The following is a 24,693-nucleotide window of genomic DNA, read 5'->3' on the forward strand; positions in this document are numbered from 1 at the left end:
ATGAATTAGAGTGCTTATTGATCCTTGTTGCTTCTGCTGTATGCTGATATACTCTTACAGGTTGTATACTTGAGACCTCATTTCTGTTTTTTTTTCTTGAACTTACATGTTTCTTTAGTAAAATTAATGTAATTAGAATGTTTAAGATCTAAATATCTTCTGCATGTTGAATGTCAACTCTATTAAATGATATCAAAGCATGATTTAAACACTCAATTCACGTTAATTTTAGCTTTGTAGGTGTTTTTCATGACTTGCATGAAATGGGTGCTGTAATGGATAGTTTATGGTTTTGGCATTAGATTTCTCTTCAATTATGAAGTAATTGTTGTAGTTGACTCTTTGCTTATGGGTCTTAATGTGTGATTAAGAGTCTTTAAATTTGTTAGAGTATATACAGTTGCAATTAGGTTGTAATTGAAGAAGAATCGAAGTATCCTCAATAGCAAAAACACAAAGGTAAAGCTACTGCCTCACAATGTTGCAACGTTATCCTTAGAGTGTTCTTCAACCAGCCTAGAAAAGGAGGAAATAATATGTGGCATTGTAACGCTGGGATGAAGCGTTGCAACATCGTTCATCCTAGCTGATAACGCGCGTGCATAACCAGACCAGCACTTTAACTGAACTAGTTCGGCCGGTTTAGGTCTTGGAGGTCTGGTTCAATCTGTTTCAGATCAGTTCAGCCCAAATTTCTTCCTTGAAGGTCCGGTTCGGGTGATTTAGAGTCGGTTCGGGTCAGTTCAGGTGATTCAAGACTTGAACTTTTATAATAATTTTAGGTTTTTTGCTTGCATTGGATGTCAAAACCAGTCAATTTCAGTGTATATTTAATTATTTATGTATTTTCAATGTATTTTTAATTAAATTAAATCTTGTTTATGCATAATGTATGTCATGTAGATTTAAAATCCCACCATAGGGAGTATATATCATGCATTGAAAGTATTTTATAATATGTTATAATATATAGTGTGCTTGATTTAGGATTTCATGTATTTAATATAATTGTTATATTAATTGTGGAATGCTTCATGTATGTTATATTATGCCTATAGTTTTATGAAGTGTTATAAAATAAGTTAGACATTTAAAATCTGTAACAAAGATAAAATGCATACTCACTTAGGGTTAACAAATAACAACTTGTTTTAATAGTTAAAATAGGTCGTTATCTTGTAAAACTCTAGTTACAAACTCAACGAGTCTATAATCCTATCTAAGGCTGGAAGTACTTAAGTTGACGGTTTATGGATCACCTGCTACCTGAAGATTATAATCGAATTATTGAGCATTGTTAACCTGATTTTATGAGCATGCATAAGCGGTGTGAGGTAATAAATTGGTTTTATCACTTAGACATCGTAGGTTAAATCTAAATATAATCGTTATACTTGGATAATTATCTAGACTTAGGATGTTTTAGCCCGCATATACCTAAGTAAAGAATATACCCAAACAATTAGAACACTTCAGTGGGAGATTAATAATATATATGATATATTGTTTTTAGCACGTCCTTAAGAGTTCACACCGTGAGATCCATGCTCGGCTTCGTGTCACTTTTACCGCGACTACTCCATTCGAAAAGTGTTTGCATGAGTCAATAACAAGGTAAATAGGGGAAGTAGTTCATAATAAGTGGGTGAAGAAAATGTGTCAAAATATCTTGTGTTCTCTTCCATTAGTTTCAACCATGAGATTCTTATGTTGGCCTATTGTCGTTTTTAGGCGGCATTAGCTAGTTGTTTTTCCAGCGACTATCCCCTCGGAGGGTTGTAACATAGGATTCGAACCAACTTAAACTTCATAAATGAATAGGATTTCTTAGTTTCATCTTCAACATTATCTTCCGTTTTTTTGTCAATAATGTTTTGCTTCAGTGAAGGTGTATTTGATTGCCCCTCGGTAGCATCTATTCTGACTCGCTAAAGTATCGTTGCAAATAAATAATGAAATCTGGGTATATTATTCGTTTTGCTAAAATAGTTCTGGATTTAGATGAAATTTCGTAATAAAATTTATTAATGTTTCAGTATGTTGAATTCAATTATCCAAGCCTACATCTTAACTAGCATATCCGATGTATTAATTAAGAAGCATGGTCACCGCTAAGGAGATCATGGAGTCATTATAAGCGACATTTGGACAGCCGTCCTCATCCATCCGGCATGATGCTATTAAATACGTTTGCAATTCCCGTATGAAGGAGGGGACCTCTGTTAGAGATTATGTCCTGCACATGATGGTCCACTTCAATATACGGAAGCAAACGAGGCTATCATAGACGAAAAGAGTCAAGTCAGTTTCATGAAGACATCTCTTCCAAAGAGTTTCTTGACATTTCGCATAACTGCTGTGATGAATAAAATAGAATATAATTTGACTACCCTTTTGAATAAGCTTCAGACTTACAATCTCTGATGAAAATAAGAATCAAGAAGAGGAAGCAAATGTTATTACCCAAAGAAAATTCTAGAAAGGATCGTCATCTGGGACGAAACCTTCTGATAAGAAGTCTGGGCCTTCTAAGGATAAGAGTATCCAAATGAAGAAAAAGGGAAAAGGGAAAAAGAAAACTCTTGCAAAGAAAGGCAAGAAAAAGGTTGCAAAAGAAAAATGTTTCTATTGTAATGAAGACGGGCATTGGAAAAGAAATTTCATTAAATACCTTACTGAAAAGAAAGTTGAAAAGGCAAAACAAGGTAAATTTGATTTACTGGTAATTGAAACATGTTTGGTGAAAAGTTCTCATTTGACGTGGATATTAGATTCAAGCGTCGCTAACCATATTTGCACTTTCTTTTAGAAAATTTGTTCCTGGAGATAGCTTATAGAGAATGACATGACTTTCAAGGTGGGAACAGGTGAAGTCATTTCGGCTCGTGTAGTGGGAGATCTAAAATTATTTTTTGACGATACTTACCTTTTATTAGAAAATTTATATTATGTACCAGACATGAAAAGGAACTTAATTTCTATATCCTGTTTATTAGAACATATGTATAAAGTTACAATTGATATCAATTAAGTGTTCATTAGTTCAAGAGATGTTCAAATATGTTCTGCTAAACTTGAAAATAACTTATATATGTTAAAACCAACTGAGGCAAAAGTTATTTTAAATATAGAGATGTTTTAAAACAATTGAAACTCAAAATAAGAAATGAAAAATTTCTCCTAATGCTTATCTTTGGCACTTAAGACTGGGATACATAAATCTCAATAGGATTGAGAGATTAGTAAAGAATGGACTTCTAAATCAGTTAGAAGACAATACTCTACCTCCATGTGAATCATGTCTTGAGAGTAAAATGACAAAAAGATCTTTTACAGAAAAAAGTCTAAGAGCCAAAGAACCTTTAAAACTTGTATATTCAAATCTCTATGGTCCAATGAATATTAGAGCTCGAGGAGGATCTAAATATGTCATCAGTTTTATTGATAACTATTTGAGATATAGTTATGTTTACCTGATGCGTAATAAGTCTGAAACCGTCGAAAAGTTCGAATAGTACAGGGCAGAGGTTGAGAACTTATTAAGTAAAAAGATTAAGACACTTAGATTAGATTTGGTAGAACATGGAATTTAATCCTAACTTAGTACATCTAGTACACCATAACAAAATGGTATAGCAGAAACAAGAAATAAAACCCTGTTAGACATGGTTCGTTCGATGATGAGTTACATCTAGTTATCTTAGTTTTTTTGGGGATATGTAGTACAAATTGCCATATTTATTTTGAACATGATTCCATTGAAAAGTGTTTTAGAAAAAACCTATGAATTATGAAGAGGGTGTAAAGGTAGTTTACGTCACTTTAGGATTTGGGGATGCCCAACACATGCATTGGTGCAAAATCCAAAGAAATTGGAGCGAGGTTCTAAATATGTCTATTTGTAGGATACACCAAAGAAACAAAAGGTGGTATGTTTTATGATCCAGGATGATAAAGTGCTTGTATCGACAAACGCTACTTTCTTAGAGGAAGACCATATAATAAATCATCAACCTCGTAATAAACTAGTATTGAATGAGATGTCCAGAGAACCTACATATAGATCAACAAAAGTTGTTAATCAGGTTGGTCCTTCAACTAGAGTTGTTGATGAAACTGGTCTGTCACATCCTTCTCAAGAATTGAGAATGCCAAGACGTAGTGGAAGAGTTAGCCTGATCGGTGCATGGGTTTAACAGAAACTCAGGTCGTCATATCCGGTGATGGTTTAGATGATCCATTGCTCTTTAAATAGGCAATAGAGGATGTACATTGAGACCAATGAATAAAAGCCATTGACCTTGAAATGGAGTCTATGTATTTCAATTCAATCTGGGAACTTGTTGATAAACTAGATAGGGTAAAAGCTATTGGTTGTAAATGGATCTATAAGATAAAACGAGACCAAGTTGGTAAGGTACAGACCTACAAAGCTATACTTGTGGCAAAAGGATTTACCCAAAGAGGGGAGGTGGACTATGAAGAAACCTTCTCTCCTATTGTCATGATCAAGTCTATTAGAATACTTTTATCCATTGCCATTTTTTATGATTATGAAATATGACAAATGGATGTCAAAACAACCTTTCTGAATGACTATCTTCAAGAAAGTATCTAGATGTCTCAACCAAAATGGTTCATTGAATATGGACAAGAACTAAAAGTAAGATCCATTTATGGGTTAAAAAAAGCATCTCGATCCTGGAGTATAAGATTTGGCACGACGATAAAATATTATGGCTTTGACCAGAATGTTGATGAACTTTGTGTTTACAAGAAAATTGTCAACAAAGTTGTAGCTTTTTTAGTACTATATATTGATGACATACTACTCATTGAGAATGAAATAGGGTTCTTTGCTAACATCAAAAGATGACTAGCATCGCAATTTCAAATGAAAGATTTAGGAGATGCACAGTATGTTCCTAAAATCCAAATAGTTCGGAATCGCAAGAACAGAATGCTAGCACTATCTCAAGCATATATAGACAAGATGTTGTCTAGATATAAAATGCAAAATTCCAAAAGAGGTTTATTACCTTTTAGACATGGAATTCATTTACTTAAAGAACAATGTCCTAAGACACCTCAATATATAGACAAGATGTTTGATGTATATCATGTTATGTACACGTCTAGACATATGCTATGCGATTAGAATAGTCACCAGGTTTCAGTCCAATCCTAGATATAGTCATTGGATTGTCGTTAAGAACATCCTTAAGTATCTTCGGAGAATGAGAGACTATATGCTCGTGTATGACTCTTAGAATTTTATTCTTACTAGATACACTGATTTAGATTTTCAGACCGATGTAGATTTTAGGAAATCTATTTCGGGATCAATATTTACTCTAAATAGAGGAGCTATAGTCTGAAGAAGTATAAACCAAAGTTGTATTGCTGACTCCACCATGGAAGCGAAATATGTAGCTGCATGTGAAGCAGCCAAAGAAGCAATATGGCTTAGAAAGTTCTTGATCGATTTGGAAGTAGTTCCAAATATGCATCTACTAATCACCTTCTATTGTGATAAAACTGGAGCAATTGCCTGTTGGGTTGTATGTTCTAAAGTTCGCAGTTTATAATGTTAAACATTTTCTTTTATTAATAAAAATGTTATTGACATTTATTCAATAAAATTGTTATTGAATATGTAAATTACACTTGTAAAGACTGAATCCAATAAACTAAAAATCCATGGCTATTAAATGAATACTTGAACTTTATGTGGTGACATAAAGATGGATCAAGTTCGAGTAAATAGCCAAAACGATCTATAGTATACGAATAAGGTTGGATAGTTTATTCTGGTAATACTATTGGATGCGACGCACTCTGTAGTTGTTACAATTTGTTGTAAAGTGCTACAAACGAAGTGATCCTGATTCATTCATGTAGTGACATGAGGGGTAGGGGTGTCCTTTGCAATGAGTTTGCATAAGATAGGACCATGAAATAAGTCACTATTACTTCATAATGTTGTTTACTGTTTAAGACTGACTGTTTCAAATCGATAACCTAGGTAACTCAACCTTGATCCTGAGCTAACTATGAACTCCTGTTTATTTGGGATTATCCTTAGATTTGCATAGGTGAGAATTGACTCAACAGCGCCGGCTCAATAAGCCTCCCATTTCAGGGGTAAGACCAAGTAGATAGCTGGGGACATAGGATATAAGATGGAATTCACACCTACCCAATTTAGGGATAGGAGAAAAGTTGTTCTCTTAAGTACTGAATCCAGATCTTGAACAAGGGGCCCTACCCTCTCATTGTCCTAAGAGGGACTCGGTTTAATGATTGGATCACAAACCAATTGTTCGTTAGAGGATCAATGGGACTTAAGGAGCAAGATATAATTTCGGGGATAAAACAACATTTGACCCAACCGTTATCACGAAGAAGATGTGAAGGGTTGACTTACTGGATATGATTAAATCAATTGGATAGAAATATATCTACAGTGAGGAGAGTACAACTACTGAGTTATAGTTATGTGTCTCGGTAGTTAACGAATATTGATTAATTCGATTTATAGAGTACAATTAATCTTAAATCGTTGGAGCTCATGATCTGTACGTCCATAAGGTTCTTCTACTCGCTCGTAAATCTTGGATTAGTATATTGAGTGAATTTGAAGCGTTCAAATTCAATTTGGGAATTAAATTTGAAGTGTTGAAATTTTAAATTTAAGATTTGAATTTGAATTGTTCAATTTCAAATTAGAGTTTGGATAATTATATTCAATATAATTAACGTTTAATTTATCGAAATTAAATGTAATTGGAGAGTTTAATAATATTTAAATGATGATTTAAATATTAATTACATGAATAGGATTCATGTATAATTATGTGTTTAATTAATTTAATATTTGATATTAAATATTATTTAATTAATTAATTAAATTTGTTTAGTTAGTTAAAATAAATAAATTTCAAATTAAGAAATTCGATTTTGGAAATTGAATTTTGTTTAATTTAATTATGTTGAAATTAGTTTAATTTAATTAAACTGATTAATTGATTTTTAGAGAAAAAATCAATTTGGAAATTGATTTGAATTAGTGCAAAAATCCACATTTTGAGCGATTGAAGTGGATTGTCTCTAATCCAACACCTAGTCCATTGGCAAAAGGCCAATTGAAGTGTCATATGGTTGATACACTGAGTGTTTGCATGTATGAGATAACATAAAAGCTTCCATTTTGGTGATTGATGTTGAGAGGCATGTTAAACATTAAAGAGATTACGTAGAAAATTAGTTTTTGTTTATCTCTCTCCAAACCCTCATCTTCTCTTACTCTATCTCCTTCAATTTTAAGTTCCACTACTCCAATCCAAGTTGGAGAATAGTAGAGAAGACACTCTTGGTGGTCTATTATTGATTTGAAAGTCAATTAGTGGAGAGGAACAAGAATCAAGAGGTTTTCTTCTAAGGTATAAGTTCTTGAAACCCTATTCTATGAATTTTTTTTCATGCATGCTTTTAGAACTCAAATTAAATATAATTAGAGTGCTTACTGATTCTGATTGTTTCTGTTATATGCTTGTACATTCCATCATTGCCAACTCAAAAGAACCAAGAAGCCACAAGTGCGGAAAGCACATCGAGCACAAGTACCATCTCATTCAGGAGATAGTACACCAAGGAGACGTGATCGTCATACAGATAGTCTCATAAGACAATTTAACTAATCTGTTTACGAAGGTCCTCACGGCTACAATGTTCGAGGATCATCTTTATTCTATAAACGAGGATCATGTAGGTACGTGGGCATTTAAAACTAATATCCGTTGTACTTCTTGCGTAATTAATTAGTATTGTTTACTAAAATGTTAAAAAAACACTACTTAGACAATGGATTAAGGATGTAAGATGTAGGTTTGGTGGCATTTAAAACCAATAACCATTGTAATTATTGACTAATTAATTAGTATTTTTTATTAAAATGTTAAAAAAAAAAAAACACTACTTGGATACAGGTGATTAAGATAGTAAGATTTTGGTCTGTGGGCATTTAAAACTAATATTCATCGTAATCGTCCACTAATTAATTACTATTGTTTATTAAAATGTTAAAAAAAATGAAAAAGCCTACTTGCATAGGTGATTAACATAGAACATGTTGGTAAAGATGGTGTTGAAAGTATTAAACTAAAAAACAAGTTTTAGTTTTTTAAGGAGTTGACCCTACCTTTCTTATCTTTTATTGTTTATAATTTTATTAAGTTAATTTTAAATATGTTTTCACATTGCAATATTATTCTTTTCCTCATTTTCTACTCTTTTAATGAATATAAACAAACTAAATTACAAAATCTAAACTGTAATATGATAAAAGAAATAATGATATAGTTTTGTCCATTTTAATGCTCACTATTGATTTCACAGTATTATTGGAAGTTAGACTTAAATTTGGGCTGGTACGATTTACTAATTTTACTTTTCTTTGTATGGTTTTCAACATGGCTCTGTTTTGTAATGACCATTAACAAGGTTCAAAGACATACAATACAACATATTGGATTTGGAAAATTTATCTTTCATAACATGTCTTCTCACATGGACAATTATATGGACAATTATACATTCAACTTTAATCAAGAGAATCTCAATAAAAATAACAAAGCTTTTGCTAAATTCAAATGTTTGAAATCTAACAAAAAAAAAAAAAAATCGTGTAGAAAGATATACTCATTTAATAAGCTTAAATGAAATCAACTTTATCGGTAAGTGACATGTACTAAATTCTTTCCTTTTGAGATCGAATATTTATCTCCACAATTTTTCTTTAATCATTCTAATATATTAGTTTTAAAATTGTTGTTTCTTAATGTTTTTGACAATATATAGAAGGAAATCGAATATCCAACTTCGAGGATGAATGATTGGTACAAACACTATGTGGTTATTTTGGTTGTTTGTTAATTTAATACTACATTGTATGTTCATTTTAATATATTATATATATATATATTTCTCATTAGGACTTAGGAGTAAAAGAGCTTTGGTTCCATTTAGGAGTAAATATCTAAAAGATAGATATTTTATCTTTTTTTATGAAAGACGTCATTTCCCACATAATATTAGGAAAAAAGAATAGCGAAAGAAACTGTTGAACACAAAAACGAAGGTAAGTTAGGTAAATGATTATAGTGGGAGGAAGATTATGAAGGAGATCTAAAACTAAAAGACATGTATGGCTTTTTCTGGTTCGGTTATCAATACAATTAATAATTTTATGTATCACTTTTAATGCAGATAAGTTATACATAATTCTTAAAGTTAAATACAAATTACATCATGAAAAATAAATTAATACAAATTATAAGATAATTAACATACTGATCATTTCCTTTTTAATCATCCAAAATATTTCATACTAATAGAGATAGACGTCTCTTACTTTATTCATAATTATTGTTACCATTATTATTCATTTTTAGCTAATGTGAATCTTTGGTCGCGCGCCAATAAATTTTCCACTCCAGGGCAGTTTCTAGGGGTTTTTGTAGTTGTCACAAACGATGTCTTGACATCTATCTCAGATATTACTATTTGCTGCAGAATATTTTTCTTTCCTAATTTGAAATTTTTAAGTAGAATATTTTTATTTTCTAATCTGGGACAACTCAACATAAGTATTTTGATCGATATTTTTCTTATTTATGGTGCATCTTATTTTGACAAAAAGGGAAATACTTTTAGGGAATTCTTCCCTTAATTGGCCTTGGCTTTTAAAATGTGGATTCTATTCTTCTTTCAAGGTTGCCGCATTTGCTTATTGTGATAAGCATATTTATTCTTGGTGGCCAACTTGTTCACCACGTTGATTTGATCTTTAATCACTTTTTTCCATTGGTGTGTATCTGTTGATTAAATCATTCAAGAATGTGCAGCTTATTCTGCCCTAAGGGGAGCCTAAAGCATCATTGAAGAAAAGGGATTCTCGATTTTAGGGGGAGTTTAAGACTTCTTTCATCGAGAAGGTTTTCTCAAGCCTTAGGGGGAGTCTAACGTGTTATACATCAAAAAGGAAATTCTCCAGACTTAGGGGGGCCTAAGTTCTATTAGTGAAGGGAGCTCACTAAGTTGCAAGGAAGATAATCAAATGGAGAGGAGTCTCACATATTGTCGGAAGCCGAAGTGTTTAACACTAATATTATCACACTTAGGATGAGCCTAAGTACAATTGAGAAGGAGTCTCACATCTGTGGGAAGCCTAGGTGACTTGTGAGTTGGACTCTTTGTGAGCCACTGTAGTAGTCGGTGTATTACAGATAAGCATTGTGTTGTAATTGTTTAACTCTTTAATATTAATGGATTATCTTTCCTGAGCATTATGCCCCCTAAACGTAGGTGGTTTATCATCAAACTGGGTTACCAACTCCTGTGTGCATTTACTTGTTTTCTTGTTGTTAGTATTTTATTGTTACAGTACTTGTCAGTGCTTTCCGTTTAACATCCGTATTTTGAGTGACGAGTCAACCTAATACTTTTTCAAGTGGTATCAGAGTAACTCACCTATATCTTAGGTGCTTCGATCATGAAAAAAATCAAAGAAGGTGGCTCCACCACTCATCCCCCTATCCTAGATGGGACAATCTATTTATACTGGAAATCTCGAATGATCGCCTTTGTGAAGTCGATCAATAGAAAAACATGAAGGTTGTGGTTATTGGATGGTCTCATCTAACCATCAAAACTAATGATGGGAAGGAAATCTTGAAACCAAAATTACAGTGGTCAGAAGTTAAAGATAAGGCTTCCATTAAGGAATTATTGTGCCTTAAATGCAATATTTAATAGTGTGGATCGTAATATATCCACACTGATTAACACATGCATTTTTGCAAACGAGGCATGAGATACTTTATCTACTATCTATTACCCATGAAGGAACTTCAAAAGTTAAAATGTCAAGGTTACAGCTATTGATTTCAAATTTCGAGAATCTCAACATGAAAGATAATGAATCAATTGTTGAATTCAATGTTCGATTATTAGACATTGCTAATGAGTCATTTGCTCTAGGAGAGAAAATTTTAGACGAAAGACTTTTTAGGACATTACACCCCTGAAATTCGATTAACTATTTAGCTTCTTACTCACCTTTGGGATGTCCCTGGATGGAAAGTTAGAGAAGAAGAATAAGAGAATTGCTTTATAATCAATAGTTGATGATGAGCATGATGATGCTGATAGAGAGTCAAAGGATTCCCTGGTTGAATCTATTTCGCTGCTTTCAAAACACTTCAATTGTGTTCTCAAATGATTTGGAAAGAAGCCTAACAATTTTAATTCTAAAAATAATAAGTTCGATTGCTCTTTTCCACTCAAGCAAGTCAGAATTCAAAGTAGTAGGAAGGAAGTCGACAAGTCAAGAACTTTAGACCTTAAAAAAGAAAGGTCATTCAAATGCAAAGAGTGTGAAGGTTATGGTCATTTCCAAGCAGAATGCCCTAACTTTTTGAAGAAGCAAAGTAAGAGTTATGTTTCAACTCTACTGATGATGAGTTTAAAGACAACACAAATACAAAGGAAGATGTCAAAGCTAATCTCAATAACATCTCATCTGAAACCTCGTCATGTGAGATTTTGGAGTATGATGTGTATGTTGAAAACGTTCACGACACTACCAACCATGAGTCTATAGATACTTCTTATCAAGTTCTTTTTATTAAATGGCAAGATCATCAGAAAGCTCTTGCTATGCAAAAGGAAATAATTCAGGCTTTGATGGCTGACAATCATAAACTTATGACTACTGTTACAAATCTAAACCGAGAATTTAACTAGGTTAGAGTCGAGAAAGAATCTGTTTGTAAAAATGTCCAACAAGGTTCTGTTTCTCCTTTCCGCTACACCATTTTGCTGAGGTGTACCCAGTGCCAAGAGTTAGGAAACAATTCTATGTTCTAATAAATAGTCCTGGAACTCAGAATCCAAAAGTTCTCCACCTCGATCTGACATAAGTGTTTTAATTCGTCTATCCAAAGCATTCTCAACTTCAGCATTAAATAATTTGAACTTTTCAAAAGATTCAGATTTTCATTACATCAGATAAACATACCCATATCTCAAGTAATCATCAGTAAAATTGATAAAGTACTCAGAGCCTCATCGAGCTCGCATATTCATAGGACCACAAAGGCCAGAATGTACTAATTCTAAAGGCTCTTTGGCTCGATAACCTTTTCCAGTAAAAGGTCTTTTAGTCATCTTACCTTCAAGGCAAGATTCGCATACTAGTAAAAAAATTTCTTCTACCTCACTTAGAAGACTATTCTTCACTAATCTCTCAATCCTATTGAGATTGATGTGCCTTAATCGAAGGTGCCAAAGTTGGACATTTTCTTTTGGAGAAACTCATTGGTGTTTAGATTGAGTTACGACATATTTAAACATCTCTACATTATGGAGGGAACTTAAGGCTAATAATCTTAGCACATACAAGTTATTTTCCAATTTAGCTGTACAAATTTCAACACCATCCTTATAAATAAACACTTTATTCAATTTAAAAGAAAGAGTGTAATTGCATTGAAACAAACATTTTACAGAAATAAGGTTCCTTTTTAGTTCAGGAACTACAAAGACATCTTTTAATACAAGAAACCTATTATGTAAAGTTAACTAGATGCCTCCCACTGCTACAACTGAGACAACGTGCCCGGTGCCTACTCGCAACATCATCTCAAAAGTCTCCAACTATCGGCCAAGATCTAATCCCCCTGAAAAGAAGAACAATCATGATTAGTGACGCCCATATCAATTAACCAAGCGGAATCATCATTCTCCACTAAACAAGTTTTAACATAAGTAACTCACATTTACCTTTGTCTACCTTGGCTTTAGCCTTGGCTGCCTTCTTTTCCTTCAAATAACGAGGACAATTCTTCTTCCAATGTTCATCCTGGTTACAGTGGAAATATTTTCTTTTTTCAACCGGCGGTGGACGCTTCTTCTGAGCGACAGGTGGTGGGTTAGCAGGCACATTCCCTTTCCCTTTATCACCTTTCTTCTTCTTCCCCTTTCCAGAGTTAGAAGTTGAAGGTACAGACTTTGTTCCTGAGGTCAAACCTCGATGGAACCTTTTCGAAGAAGAGAACATTTGCCTCACCTCCCTTTTTTCTCCTTACTTTTTAGCAAGGATTGGTAAGTCTGCAACTCGTTGAGGAGAGTAGTAAAGGTATAGTCCACTTTGTTAAGAATTGTATTGCTAACAAAGTAGAGGAAGCTCTTCAACAATGAATGCAGGATAATGTTAACCTGACTACCCTCATCGATTTTAGACTCATTCATCTCCACCACATTAAAGTGTACCATCATATTCAGCACATGTTCACGAACAGAGGTACCTTCCTCCATTTTGGAGCTGAACATGTGTTTCAGAGTCTTATGCTTGAGCTGTTCAGATGGCTGTCCGAACATTCCCTGCAGGGACTCCATGATCTCACGTGCTGAGACCATGGGCTCATGGTTCTTGGCCAACACGTCACTAAGACTGGCCAAGATATAGGTTTGGGCCTTCTCGTTTGCCCGTGTCCAACACTTGTACGCCGCCCGAAAATTTCGAGTAGCGGCCTGAGGTGGAATAGAAGGACAGTCTTCCATAAGGACAAACTTCAGATCCTCGATGATGAGTATCATCGTGAGGATATGTTTCCAACTAGAATAGTTTTGGCCATTCAGTTTTTTGGCGCTAAGTAAACTGATAGTGGTTGTAGCCATTTAAAATCGTTGCTGAAAAACGAATAAACTTTTATACAACTTTGCAAAAACCACGTTTTTAACCAATTAGTTTTAGCAAAACAGATTCCAAGTACCCTAAGTGATAAGACTTCTATTTTGCAATGATGCTCCAGCGAGGCAGGATAAATGTCACCGATGGGGTGATCAGAGGTCCCTTCATTTAGATGAGACATTCTCAACTATTAGTCAGAACCAACTCTTAGAACTGAACCTAACAGCCACCATCTGTTCGATCTAGAACTATTAACCCTTAACAATTTCGCATAAGTGTAACCCTCTTGTTTTCGGCCCCAAAGTCTCGCCTTAATGCACCCACTATAGGGAAAAAGAAGATTAGGACAAGAGATTAAGTAACATTATCCTCTTACGGGAGATCAAACAAAGAAATGCGCAAAATAGCCATCCTATAGGGGGAACACCCAAGGTGCCTCGAGGCGATGCACATAAACTTTATTTAATCCAACGAGAGAGACTATGGGAGTGTCCTCCTATAGGATGGTCGTTTTGCGTGTTTCTTTATTTGATCTCCTATAGGAGGATAAGGTTACTTTAATTGGTATAAGAGCCAGTTCATTGTGTTATTCAAGAAACTCTTATACCAATTGAAGGAACTCTTATTCAAGAGTACCTACGAGTGGAAGGTTACTTCAATTGAAGGAACTCTTATTCAAGAGTACCTACGATAAGGTTACTTCAATTGGTATATAACCACCTTATCGTTATTATATTAAACTATATGTTATATCAAATATAACACATAACCTATAGATTTGATATTGTATCAGATACAATAAAACCTATAATTTTATTTCTCTCAATAATGCATGGAATTTAATATAAATCACATTTATACTAAATTTAATTATATGAATTTAATTCGCTAATTAATATTTGAATCATAGTCAAATATTTATTTCCTCTCAAATAAAATTTATATTATAATGTATTAAATACATTATATTAATTATATCATACATAACTAAATTAAATTAAATTAAATATAATTAATTCCTTTATTTAATTTGAACAATTCAAATTAATCCAAAATTGATTCTCATTAAATCCCTATTGATCTGCAGAGGACCACATGGACCTGTAGATTGAAGCTCTAATGGTACTCGGATAATTAATTCAACTCCTTTAATTAAATTATTCAACATCCATTAACTGTCGGACACTCCATTAATGACCGACAGCTGCACTCTTCGAACTACATATATATTTTTGTGTCCATTGGATATAACCAGTCAACAATGTGATGACCCTTCACAAATTGCTCGTAAGTACAGCTAGGCCAAAATTACCATTTTGCCCCTATAGTTACATCTAACTCCTTAAATACCACTAATCTCTTTAATGAACAATAAGTCATAGTCCAACTATGACCAAACCTTTCTCGGGCCAAGAGAGGATGTGGCGCCACATGTTCAAGCCTCGGAATCAGCCTTTAAGATAGAAAATTATCTACTTTCCCCGATGTTGGGGAAAGAGTGAATTTCATCCTGTGTAGCTGTGTTCCCAACTCTTCAATCAGACAAATCTCCAAAATGGTAGGCTTATTGAGTCGATGATCTTCCATTCTCACTCATACAAATCAAAGGACCGCCTTCATAGGTAGGAGTTCACAACTCACTCAAGATTCAGGTCATGTCACCTATTGTCATCTTGGTAAAATGTAAGTCTCAATTATGAACAGTGTTGTATAATAAGACTACTCATTTCTTGGTCCGATCTTATACAAACTCCTTCATATAGAATATCCTTGCTCACATGTCTCCACGTGAATGACCAGGATCAGATCATTTGTAGTACTTTACAACAATTGTACCATCTACAAAGCGGTCCGTTTTCGTAGTGTCACCAAGATAAGGTATCCAACCTTATCCATCTACTACAAACCATTTATATTATCATTTAAACATTTAGATTATCATTTAAACACGATCCATATGTATGTCTCTATATACATGTTTAAATTACATAAATTAACCTAGGATTTTAATTTATTGGATTGATTATATGCTCATGAAATAACAATTATTTTATTAATAACAATTTTTTTTATACAATGTTAAACTACGAGAATACAAGAGAGATTTAGGACAGTAATCCTAAGATCCCACCCTCTCATTAGTCTAAGAAGGATTGAATTTGGTAGTTGGACCACAAACTAATTGCTCATTAGAGGATCAGTGGGACTTAAGAAGCAAGATGTAATTACAAGGGTAAAATGGTAATTTGAATCCAGCTATAATTTCGAATAACCTGTGAGGATCAACTTACTAATTATGGTTAAATTAAATGGACAGAAATATATCTATAGTGAGGAGAGTGCAACCACTAGACTTTAGTGGAATGTCCCGGTAGTTAACGAATGTTGGTTGATTAGGCTAAAGAATTAGCCGGTTAATCTTAGATCATTGAAGCTTATGATCTGTAGGTCCATTAGGTCCCCCTGCTAGCTGATTATTGGACTAAACCTTAGGACAGTATGATGACAATTTGAAATGTTCAAATTCATATTAAGGAATAAAGTATTAATTATATACGATATAATTAAACGTTCAATTGTCGAATTAAAGGAAATTGTAGAATTGTAAATATTTAAATTTGTTTTAAATTTTGTACACGTGAATTGGGATTCACGTTGGGAATTGGTGCTTTATTGATTTAGTATTTGATATTAAATTAATTTGATTAATTGAAATTGTTTAATTAATTATTTAAAATTAATTATTAGAATTAATTTTATTTGAAACTAGTTTTAAAGAAAAGAATTTTATTTAATATTAATTATTTGAATTAATATTAAATTGAAATTAATTTAAAATTTAAATTTTTGGAAATTCAAATTAAATTGAATTTTATGAAAATTAGGGATAGTGGGTTTTCCCACTTATCCCACTAATTAGACACCTACCCACTCGATTGCACGTTGTTTTGGAGTCCTTTAGAGTTAATCCTTTTGTACATGATTTCTTCTATAAATAGAAGAAATTTTATTTGGAAAAAGGTTCATGCAATCTTGTAATTTGAAGAAGAAGTTGTTCTTTCAAAACTCTACACCAAAACCACTCTCAAGCCTAAAAATTCCCTTCAAATTAGTTACAATTAGATCCCACAATCCGTTCTAAGGTCGAAGAATAGTGGAGAAAACTCTAGCGGTGGTCCATGAAGTGTTCGTGATCAAAATTCATCAAGGGATTATACCAATTTAGAGATTCTACAAAGGTTGTATTTTGAAACCCTATTTTCTTCCTTTGATCATGCATGTTTGATTCCTAAAATTAATGTAGTTAGAGTACTTAAGATCCTGATTGCTTCTGCATATGCATTGTATCCTCTTAGAATTGGTATCAGAGCATGATTTAATAAGTACATAATTTGCATTAATTTTAGCTTAGTGGGTGTTAATTCATGTGATGAATGTTGTGGTGGCTGAAGTAGATATATTATGGTTTTGGCATCAAAATTTACCTTCAATTTTATTGTAATTGTTGTAATTGGCCCCTCGTTTATGGGCTTAAATGAGTGAATAAGTGTCTGTAAATTTACCAGTCATTAGAATTGAAACTAGGTTGTAATTAGAAGAAATTGGAGCTAGGTGCAACTAGAGATGTCCACAGGATGGGGCGGGGCCGGGGATGCTATTCCCCATCCCTATCCCCGCTCCCCATTTCATTCCCTATCCCCATAAAATTCTCCATGGGGATCAGGGCGGAGATTCACCGTGGGGATCAGGTTCCCCACGAGGAATTTTTTTCCGTTAACTCACTAATATTAGCAAAATGTAATCAAATAATTAACTTTATCACTAAATTGGTTATTATGGTTAGTTTTACCTGAAAATTTGAATTTAAAGATAAATTACTCAGATTTTGGCCTAAAAAAGTTGATTAAATTTTTTTAGTAGAAAGAAATAAATATAAATCAAATTATTCACATATATAATCTAAATTTAAATATTCAATTTAAACATATTCATTATCTTTCATAATAAATAATCCAATTTGAAATTTAAATGTAATATTTATATAATAATAATAATAATATAACATTAGATAACTATACTAAATAAATAATAGAAGCTAATCGGGAATGTATTCCTCGTCCCATTCCCCGTCCCCATCCCCGTTTAGCTCACAGGGAATTTTTCCCCCACTCCCTCCCCCATTTCCTACCTAATCCGGGAATCCCCACTCCGTTTGGGCAGGGCCCGCGGGGCCTCATCCTTGTGGGGAAATTGGACATCTCTAGGCGCAACAAGAAAAGCAGCAAGTTGCTATTTCTGCCAAGTGGCACCGCAACGCTATTCTTCATCTTTTCCATAAATGTGCGCACAAGGAGAAGTGGTTAAGCTAAATCGATTTGGCCCGAATAAGCCCATTCTGGTCCGGTTCAGCTTGTTTTTGTGTCTTGGAGGTCTGGTTTAAGGGTTTTTCAACTAGTCCGGGCCGATTCAAAGCATTCGGGAGCATCAGAGTTGTTGCTGATTTATTATTGTGATAATTTAGCTATTTTCTTGCTTAGATGTCAAAATCGGTCCACTTCAGTATGTCTTTATTAATTATATATTATGAATGTATGTTTTAATAAAATTAGTCTTGTTTGTGCATAAAATGTGCAATATAGATTTAAAACCTCACCATAGGATAAGCATGTTACATGCATTAAAAATATATTATAAGTGCTATAATATATAGTATGCATGTGCAGGCTTTCGTGAGATATAATATAAGTTGTTATATTAAATTATGAAATGTATGATGTTATGGAGAATGTCTAAGTTATAAGTGTTATAAAATAAATTAGACATTTAAAATCTATAACAAAGATTAATGCATTCTCATCTAGGGTTGGCTAATGACAACTTGTTTTAATAGTTAAAATAGGTTGTTATCTTGTAAAACTTCAGTTACAAACTCACTCGACAAGATCCTGTCTAAGGCTAGAGGTACTTAAGTTGAAGGTTTACGAAATTCCTGCTACTTGGAGATTGAGCCAATTCTTGAGTTTTGCTAACCCGATTTTATAAGTATGCGTGAGCAATGTGAGGTAATAAAAGGTTTATCACTTAGACATCGTTGGTTAAAATCTAGTATAAGAGTTATACTCGAATAAACACCTAGACTTAGGTTGTATTTAATTAGCAAAAATATACCTAAGTAAAAGTTTACCTAAACCGTCTAGAAAACTTCAGTAGGAGAAAAATAGTTTTTAGCTCTCACGTCCCTAAAAGTTCATACCATGAGATTTATACTCAATTTGTGTCGCCCTTAGGGCGACCTCCATTTAAAAAGTTTTTTCATGGGTCAGTAGCAAGGTAAATAAGGGAAGTTGTTCATAATAAGTGGGAGAAAAAGCGTGTCAACACATCTTACGGTCTCTTGCATTAGGTTGCACCATGAGATTCCCATATTTTGTCTGTGTGTTGTTTTAGTGTGACCACCCATTTAGAGGGTTGTGACTTGGGAATCGAAACAACACAAACTTTAGAAATGGATAGAGTCTCTTAGATCCGTCTTCGACATTGTCTGCCCCTCAATAGCTTGTTGATACTGATTTCTGGGATCTGAAAATAGTGGGTTACACTTACAAGAATTACTAAGTGTTAGTAAGTTCTTGACCAAAAAGTGATAACTAAATGCTATAGGAATAAGAGTTATTCTGGTATTAGTATTTAGTCAAGAATATCTTGATTTAGTGATGGAGTAATTGATCGCCCCTTGGTAGCGGTTATTCTGACTCACTAAAGTATTCTTGCAAATTAATCAGATATGGGTACCTTAATACTTTTGCTAAAACTAGATTGGATTTAAAAGCGTTTCACTAATTGAACTTGTTTAATTTTTCAACATGTCTAGCTCAATCATTCAACTATTCACTTCCAATAAATTAAACGGAAACAACTACGTAACTTTGAAATCTAATTTGAACACGATACTAGTGATCGTTGTTCTTAGGTTCGTTTTAACAGAGGAATGTCCTCCGACTCTCGACACGTCAATAAACCGGAATTTTCGGGATGCCTATGGCATATGGGTTAGGGTAAATGAAAAGGCCCGAGCCTATATCTTAGCAAACATATCAGATGTTTTGACTAAGAAATATGAGAGCATGGTCACTGTTAAAGGGATCATGGATTTGTTGCATGAAGTATTTGGACAACTTTCCTCACCTATCAGGTACAATACTCTCAACGAGGTTTATAACTACCACATAAAGGAAGGAACCTCTATTAGAGAACATGTTTTGGATATGAAGGTAGAAGTAAACGATGTTGTCATAGATAAGAAAGCTAAGAAAGAAAAACAAGGTAAATATGATTTAATCGTTGTTGAAACATGTTTATTGGAGAATGATACATTGACATGGATACTAGATTTAAGGGACGCTAATCATATTTGTGCTTTCATTAAGAAAAATAGTTCCTAGAGCTAGCTTGCAAAAGGTGAGACAACCTTCAAAGTTGGAACATGAGAGGTTGTCTCAGCTAAAGCAGTGGCCAGTGGACGACTTGAAGTTGTTTTTTGGAGATAGATTCATTTTACCTAAAAATGTATTTTATGTTCCTACTATGAGAAGGGATAATATCTATCTTTTATTTGTTAGAACAATTGTACAAAGTATATTTTGAAATAAATGAGGTGTTCTTTAGTTCAAGAGATATTCAAATCTGTTATACAAAACTAGAAAACAACTTATACATGTTAAAACCAACCAAGGCTAAAGCTAGTTTGAATATTGAGATGTTTATAACAACTGAGACTCAGAATAAAAGGCAAAAAGTTTCTCCTAATGCCTATTTTTGGTACTTGAGACTAGGACGCATTAATCTCAATAGGATTGGGAGATTGGTCAAGAGTGGACTTCTAATTAGTTAAAAGACAACTCTTTACCTCCATGTGAGTCTTGTCTTGAGGGTATGATGATCAAAAGATATTTTTACAGGAAAAGGTCTTAGAACCAAAGAACCCCTAGAACTCGTGCATTTAAACCTTTTTGGCCTGATGAATATCAAAACACGAGGAGGGTATGAATATTTCATTAATTTTATTGATGATTATTCAAGGTATGTCTATGTTTATCTGATGCATCATAAGTCCGAAACACTTGAAAAGTTCAAGGAGTATAAAGCAGAGGTTGAGAACTTGTTAGGTAAAACAATAAAAAAAAACTTTAATTAGATCGAGGTGGAGAGTATATGGACTTGAGATTCCAAAACTATTTGACACTACATGGAATTTAATCCCAGCTCACTGCACCTGGTACAGCCTAGCAAAATGGTGTATCGGAAAGGAGAAATAGAACCCTATTAGATGTGGTTTGTTCAATGATGAGCTATGCTTAGTTGCCTAATTAATTTTAAGGACATGCAGTAGAAACTGTAGTACACATTTTGAACATGGTTCCTTCAAAAAGTGTTTCTGTAACACCTTATGAGTTATGGATAGGACGTAAAGGTAGTTTACCTCCCTTCAGGATTTAGGGATGCTCAACACATGTGTTGGTACAAAATCCAATGAAGTTAGAACGTCGTTCAAAATTATGCCTATTCGTAAGATACCCCAAAGAGACGAAAGATGGTCAACTTTATAATCCTCGAGATGACAAAGTGTTTGTATCAACAAATACTACATTCTTAGAAGAAGACCACATGAGGGATCATTAACCTTGCAATAAATTAGTATTGAATGAAATTTCCAAAGATGCTATAGATAAATTAACAAAAGTTATTAATAAGGTAGGACCTTCAACAAGAGTTGTTGATGGAACTGGTCAGTCACATCCATCTCAAGAGTTACGAGTACCTCGATGAGGAGGGTTATTCAATAGCCTGACCGTTACATGGGTTTAACAGAAACTCAGGTTATCATACCTGATGATGGCATTGAGGATCCATTTACCTCTAAACAGGCAATGAATGATATAGATCGAGACTAGTGGATCAAAGCCATGGATCTTAAAATGGAGTTTATGTACTTTAATTGGACCTAAGAACTTGTAGATCAGCCATATGAGGTAAAACCTATTGGTTGCAAATGAATCTACAAGAGGAAACAAGACCAAGTCGGTAAGGTAGAGACGTTTAAGGTTCGACTGGTGGCAAAAGGTTCTACCCAAAAAAATGGGGTAAACTATGAACAAACCTTCTCTTCTCTTTTCATGCTAAAGCCGATTAGAATACTCTTGTCCATAGCCGCTTTTTATGATTATGAGATTTGAAAAATGGATGTTAAGACATCCTTTCTGTATGGCAATCTTGAACAGAATATCTATATGGCTCAACCAGAGGGGTTCTTTGAACAAGGTCAAGAACAAAAGGTTTGCAAGCTAAAACAATCTATTTATGGGTTGAAACAAGCATCTAGATCCTGGAATATAAGATTTGACATTGCGATCAAATCTTATAGCTTTGAACAGAACGTTGGCGAACCTTGTGTCTACAAGAAGATTGTCAACAAAACAGTAGCATTTTTAGTGTTGTCTATTGATAACATCCTACTTATTAGGAATGATGTAGGATACCTGACTGACGTTAAGCAATGGCTAGTAACGCAATTCCAAATGAAAAATTTGGGAGAAGCTTAGTTTTTTCTTGGAATCCAAATTGTTCGGAATCATAATAACAAAATGTTAGCCATGTCTCAAACATCTTATATAGACAAGAAGTTGTCTAGATATAAGATGCAGAATTCCAAGAGGGATTTATTACCTTTCAGGCATGGAATTCATCTATGAAAGGAACAGTGTCCTAAGACACCTCAAGAAGTTTAGGACATGAAACGTATTCCCTATGCATCAGTTGTTGGTAGTATGATGTATGCCATGTTATGTACACGACTTGACATATGCTATACAGTAGGAATTGTTAGTAGGTTTCAGTCTAATCCAAGATATGATCATTAGACTAGCATTAAAAATATCTCTGGTATCTTAGGAGAACGATGGATGATATGCTCGTGTACAACACTAAGGATCTAGTCCTTATAGGATACATTAATTCTGATTTTCAAATCGATATAGATTCGACGAAATTAACTTCAGGATTAGTGTTCACTCTAAACGAATGAGCTATACTTTAGAGGAGTATAAAGCAAAATTGTATTGTAAACTCTACCATGGAAGCAGAGTACATGGTTACATGTGAAGCAACAAATGAAACAGTATGGCTTAGAAAGTTCTTAACTGATTTGGAAATGATTCCAAATATGCATCTATCTATCACCCTTTATTGTGACAATAGTGGTGCAATTGAAAATTCCAAAGAACCAAGAAGCCATAAGCACTGAAAGTACATTGAGAGAAAATACCATCTCATCAGGGAGATAATACATCGAGGAGATGTGATCACCACACAGATAGCATCAAGAGACAACATTGTTGATTTGTTTACAAAGGCACTCACGGCTAAAGTGTTTGAGGGTCATCTAGTGAGTCTAGGATTATAAACTAAGTAAATCTAGGGCAAGTGGGAGAAGTCATGGGTATGTGATGCCTTAGTTTATTGTATTTATGTTCTTTCTCTGACACTCAACATTATATGTATGTAACCCCACTGAAGTTTTGTCAAAGTGGGAGTTTTTTGGGTTGTATGTCCCAAAACTCGTGATTTGTAAACATTAAATATATTCTATTTTACAATAAAGTCGTTATTGAGGTTATTCAGTAAAAAAAGTTATTGAATATGTGAATTGCACCTTTTAACCTTAAATTCAATAAACTAAGAACCCCCAGCTATAGTATGAATACTTGAACTTTATGTGGAGACATAAAAGTGAATCAAGTTTGAGGAATACCCAAAACGGTCTATAGTATAGGGATAAGGGTGGGTACCTTAACCTGGGGACACTATGAATGTAACTCACTTTGTATTTGATACAAACGATGTGATCCTAAATCGTTTATATGGAGACATGCGAATGGGGTTATCCTATTGAAGGGAATGGTTATCCTATTGAAGGGAATCAAATTCCCACTGAAGCATGAGATTGCCTTGCATTTTGTTTTTCAATTCTTAAGGAAACAAAAACAGCAAAAAAAAAAAAGAAAAGAAAAGAAATATTAATGGATAAACATTATAGGAAGCATACTTTAAAAGAAGAAACAAATGGATAAAGCAACAAACCTTTGTTGAATCCCAAACTTCTCGATAAATCCTCTTGCTTTGATCACGAACAACTTTTCACGATCAATAATACCACCATAAGAATAACCTTGTTATTCTCTAGGAATCCAAGGATAGAAGAGTGGTTTCTATCATATTGGAGGAGGAAAATAATAGAGAATGGTTGAGAGAATTTTTTTAGAGGAAATCTAGATTAGAGGATAGGGTTTTTCATAATGAAATTTCACCCCCTAAATTGGCCATAAAGGGATATTTATATAGCCAAGTCTTTCACAATTTACCCTTAAGCTCAATTAATTAAATAACATTTATTGAATTAATTAACATATATCTAGATAATTAATTAATAAATAAACATCACATGTTCATTTGCCTTCACCTCTCAAAATTAATTAATTAATTCTTCATGAATCTAATTCATAAGAATTTAATATTTGAATCTTATTCATATATTTCTCTCTTAGTTATATATCACATATATAATTAACCATATCATATTAATCTCATTAATATGTTATTCCATCAATTGACTTGAACAATTCAAATCCTTCCTCTTATCTATCCTTTAGTGAGCTAACAAGGGGACATTAGGAACCTACAGATTATAAGCTCCAATGATATGAGATTAATTAACTAAACTTTTTAATTAAATCAATCGATCTTCATTAACTACCAGTCAATCCACTAAAGACCGATAACTACACTTTTCGTACTGTGAATATATTTTTGTATCCATAGATATAACCAATCAATAGTTGGGTCGACCCTTCACAACTCACTCATAACTACAGTTGGGTCAAATT

The sequence above is a fragment of the Benincasa hispida genome, chromosome 3 (genome assembly GCF_027475165.1).
Source record: "Benincasa hispida cultivar pf3 chromosome 3, pf3_genome.v1.1, whole genome shotgun sequence".
Taxonomy (NCBI): Eukaryota; Viridiplantae; Streptophyta; class Magnoliopsida; order Cucurbitales; family Cucurbitaceae; genus Benincasa; species Benincasa hispida.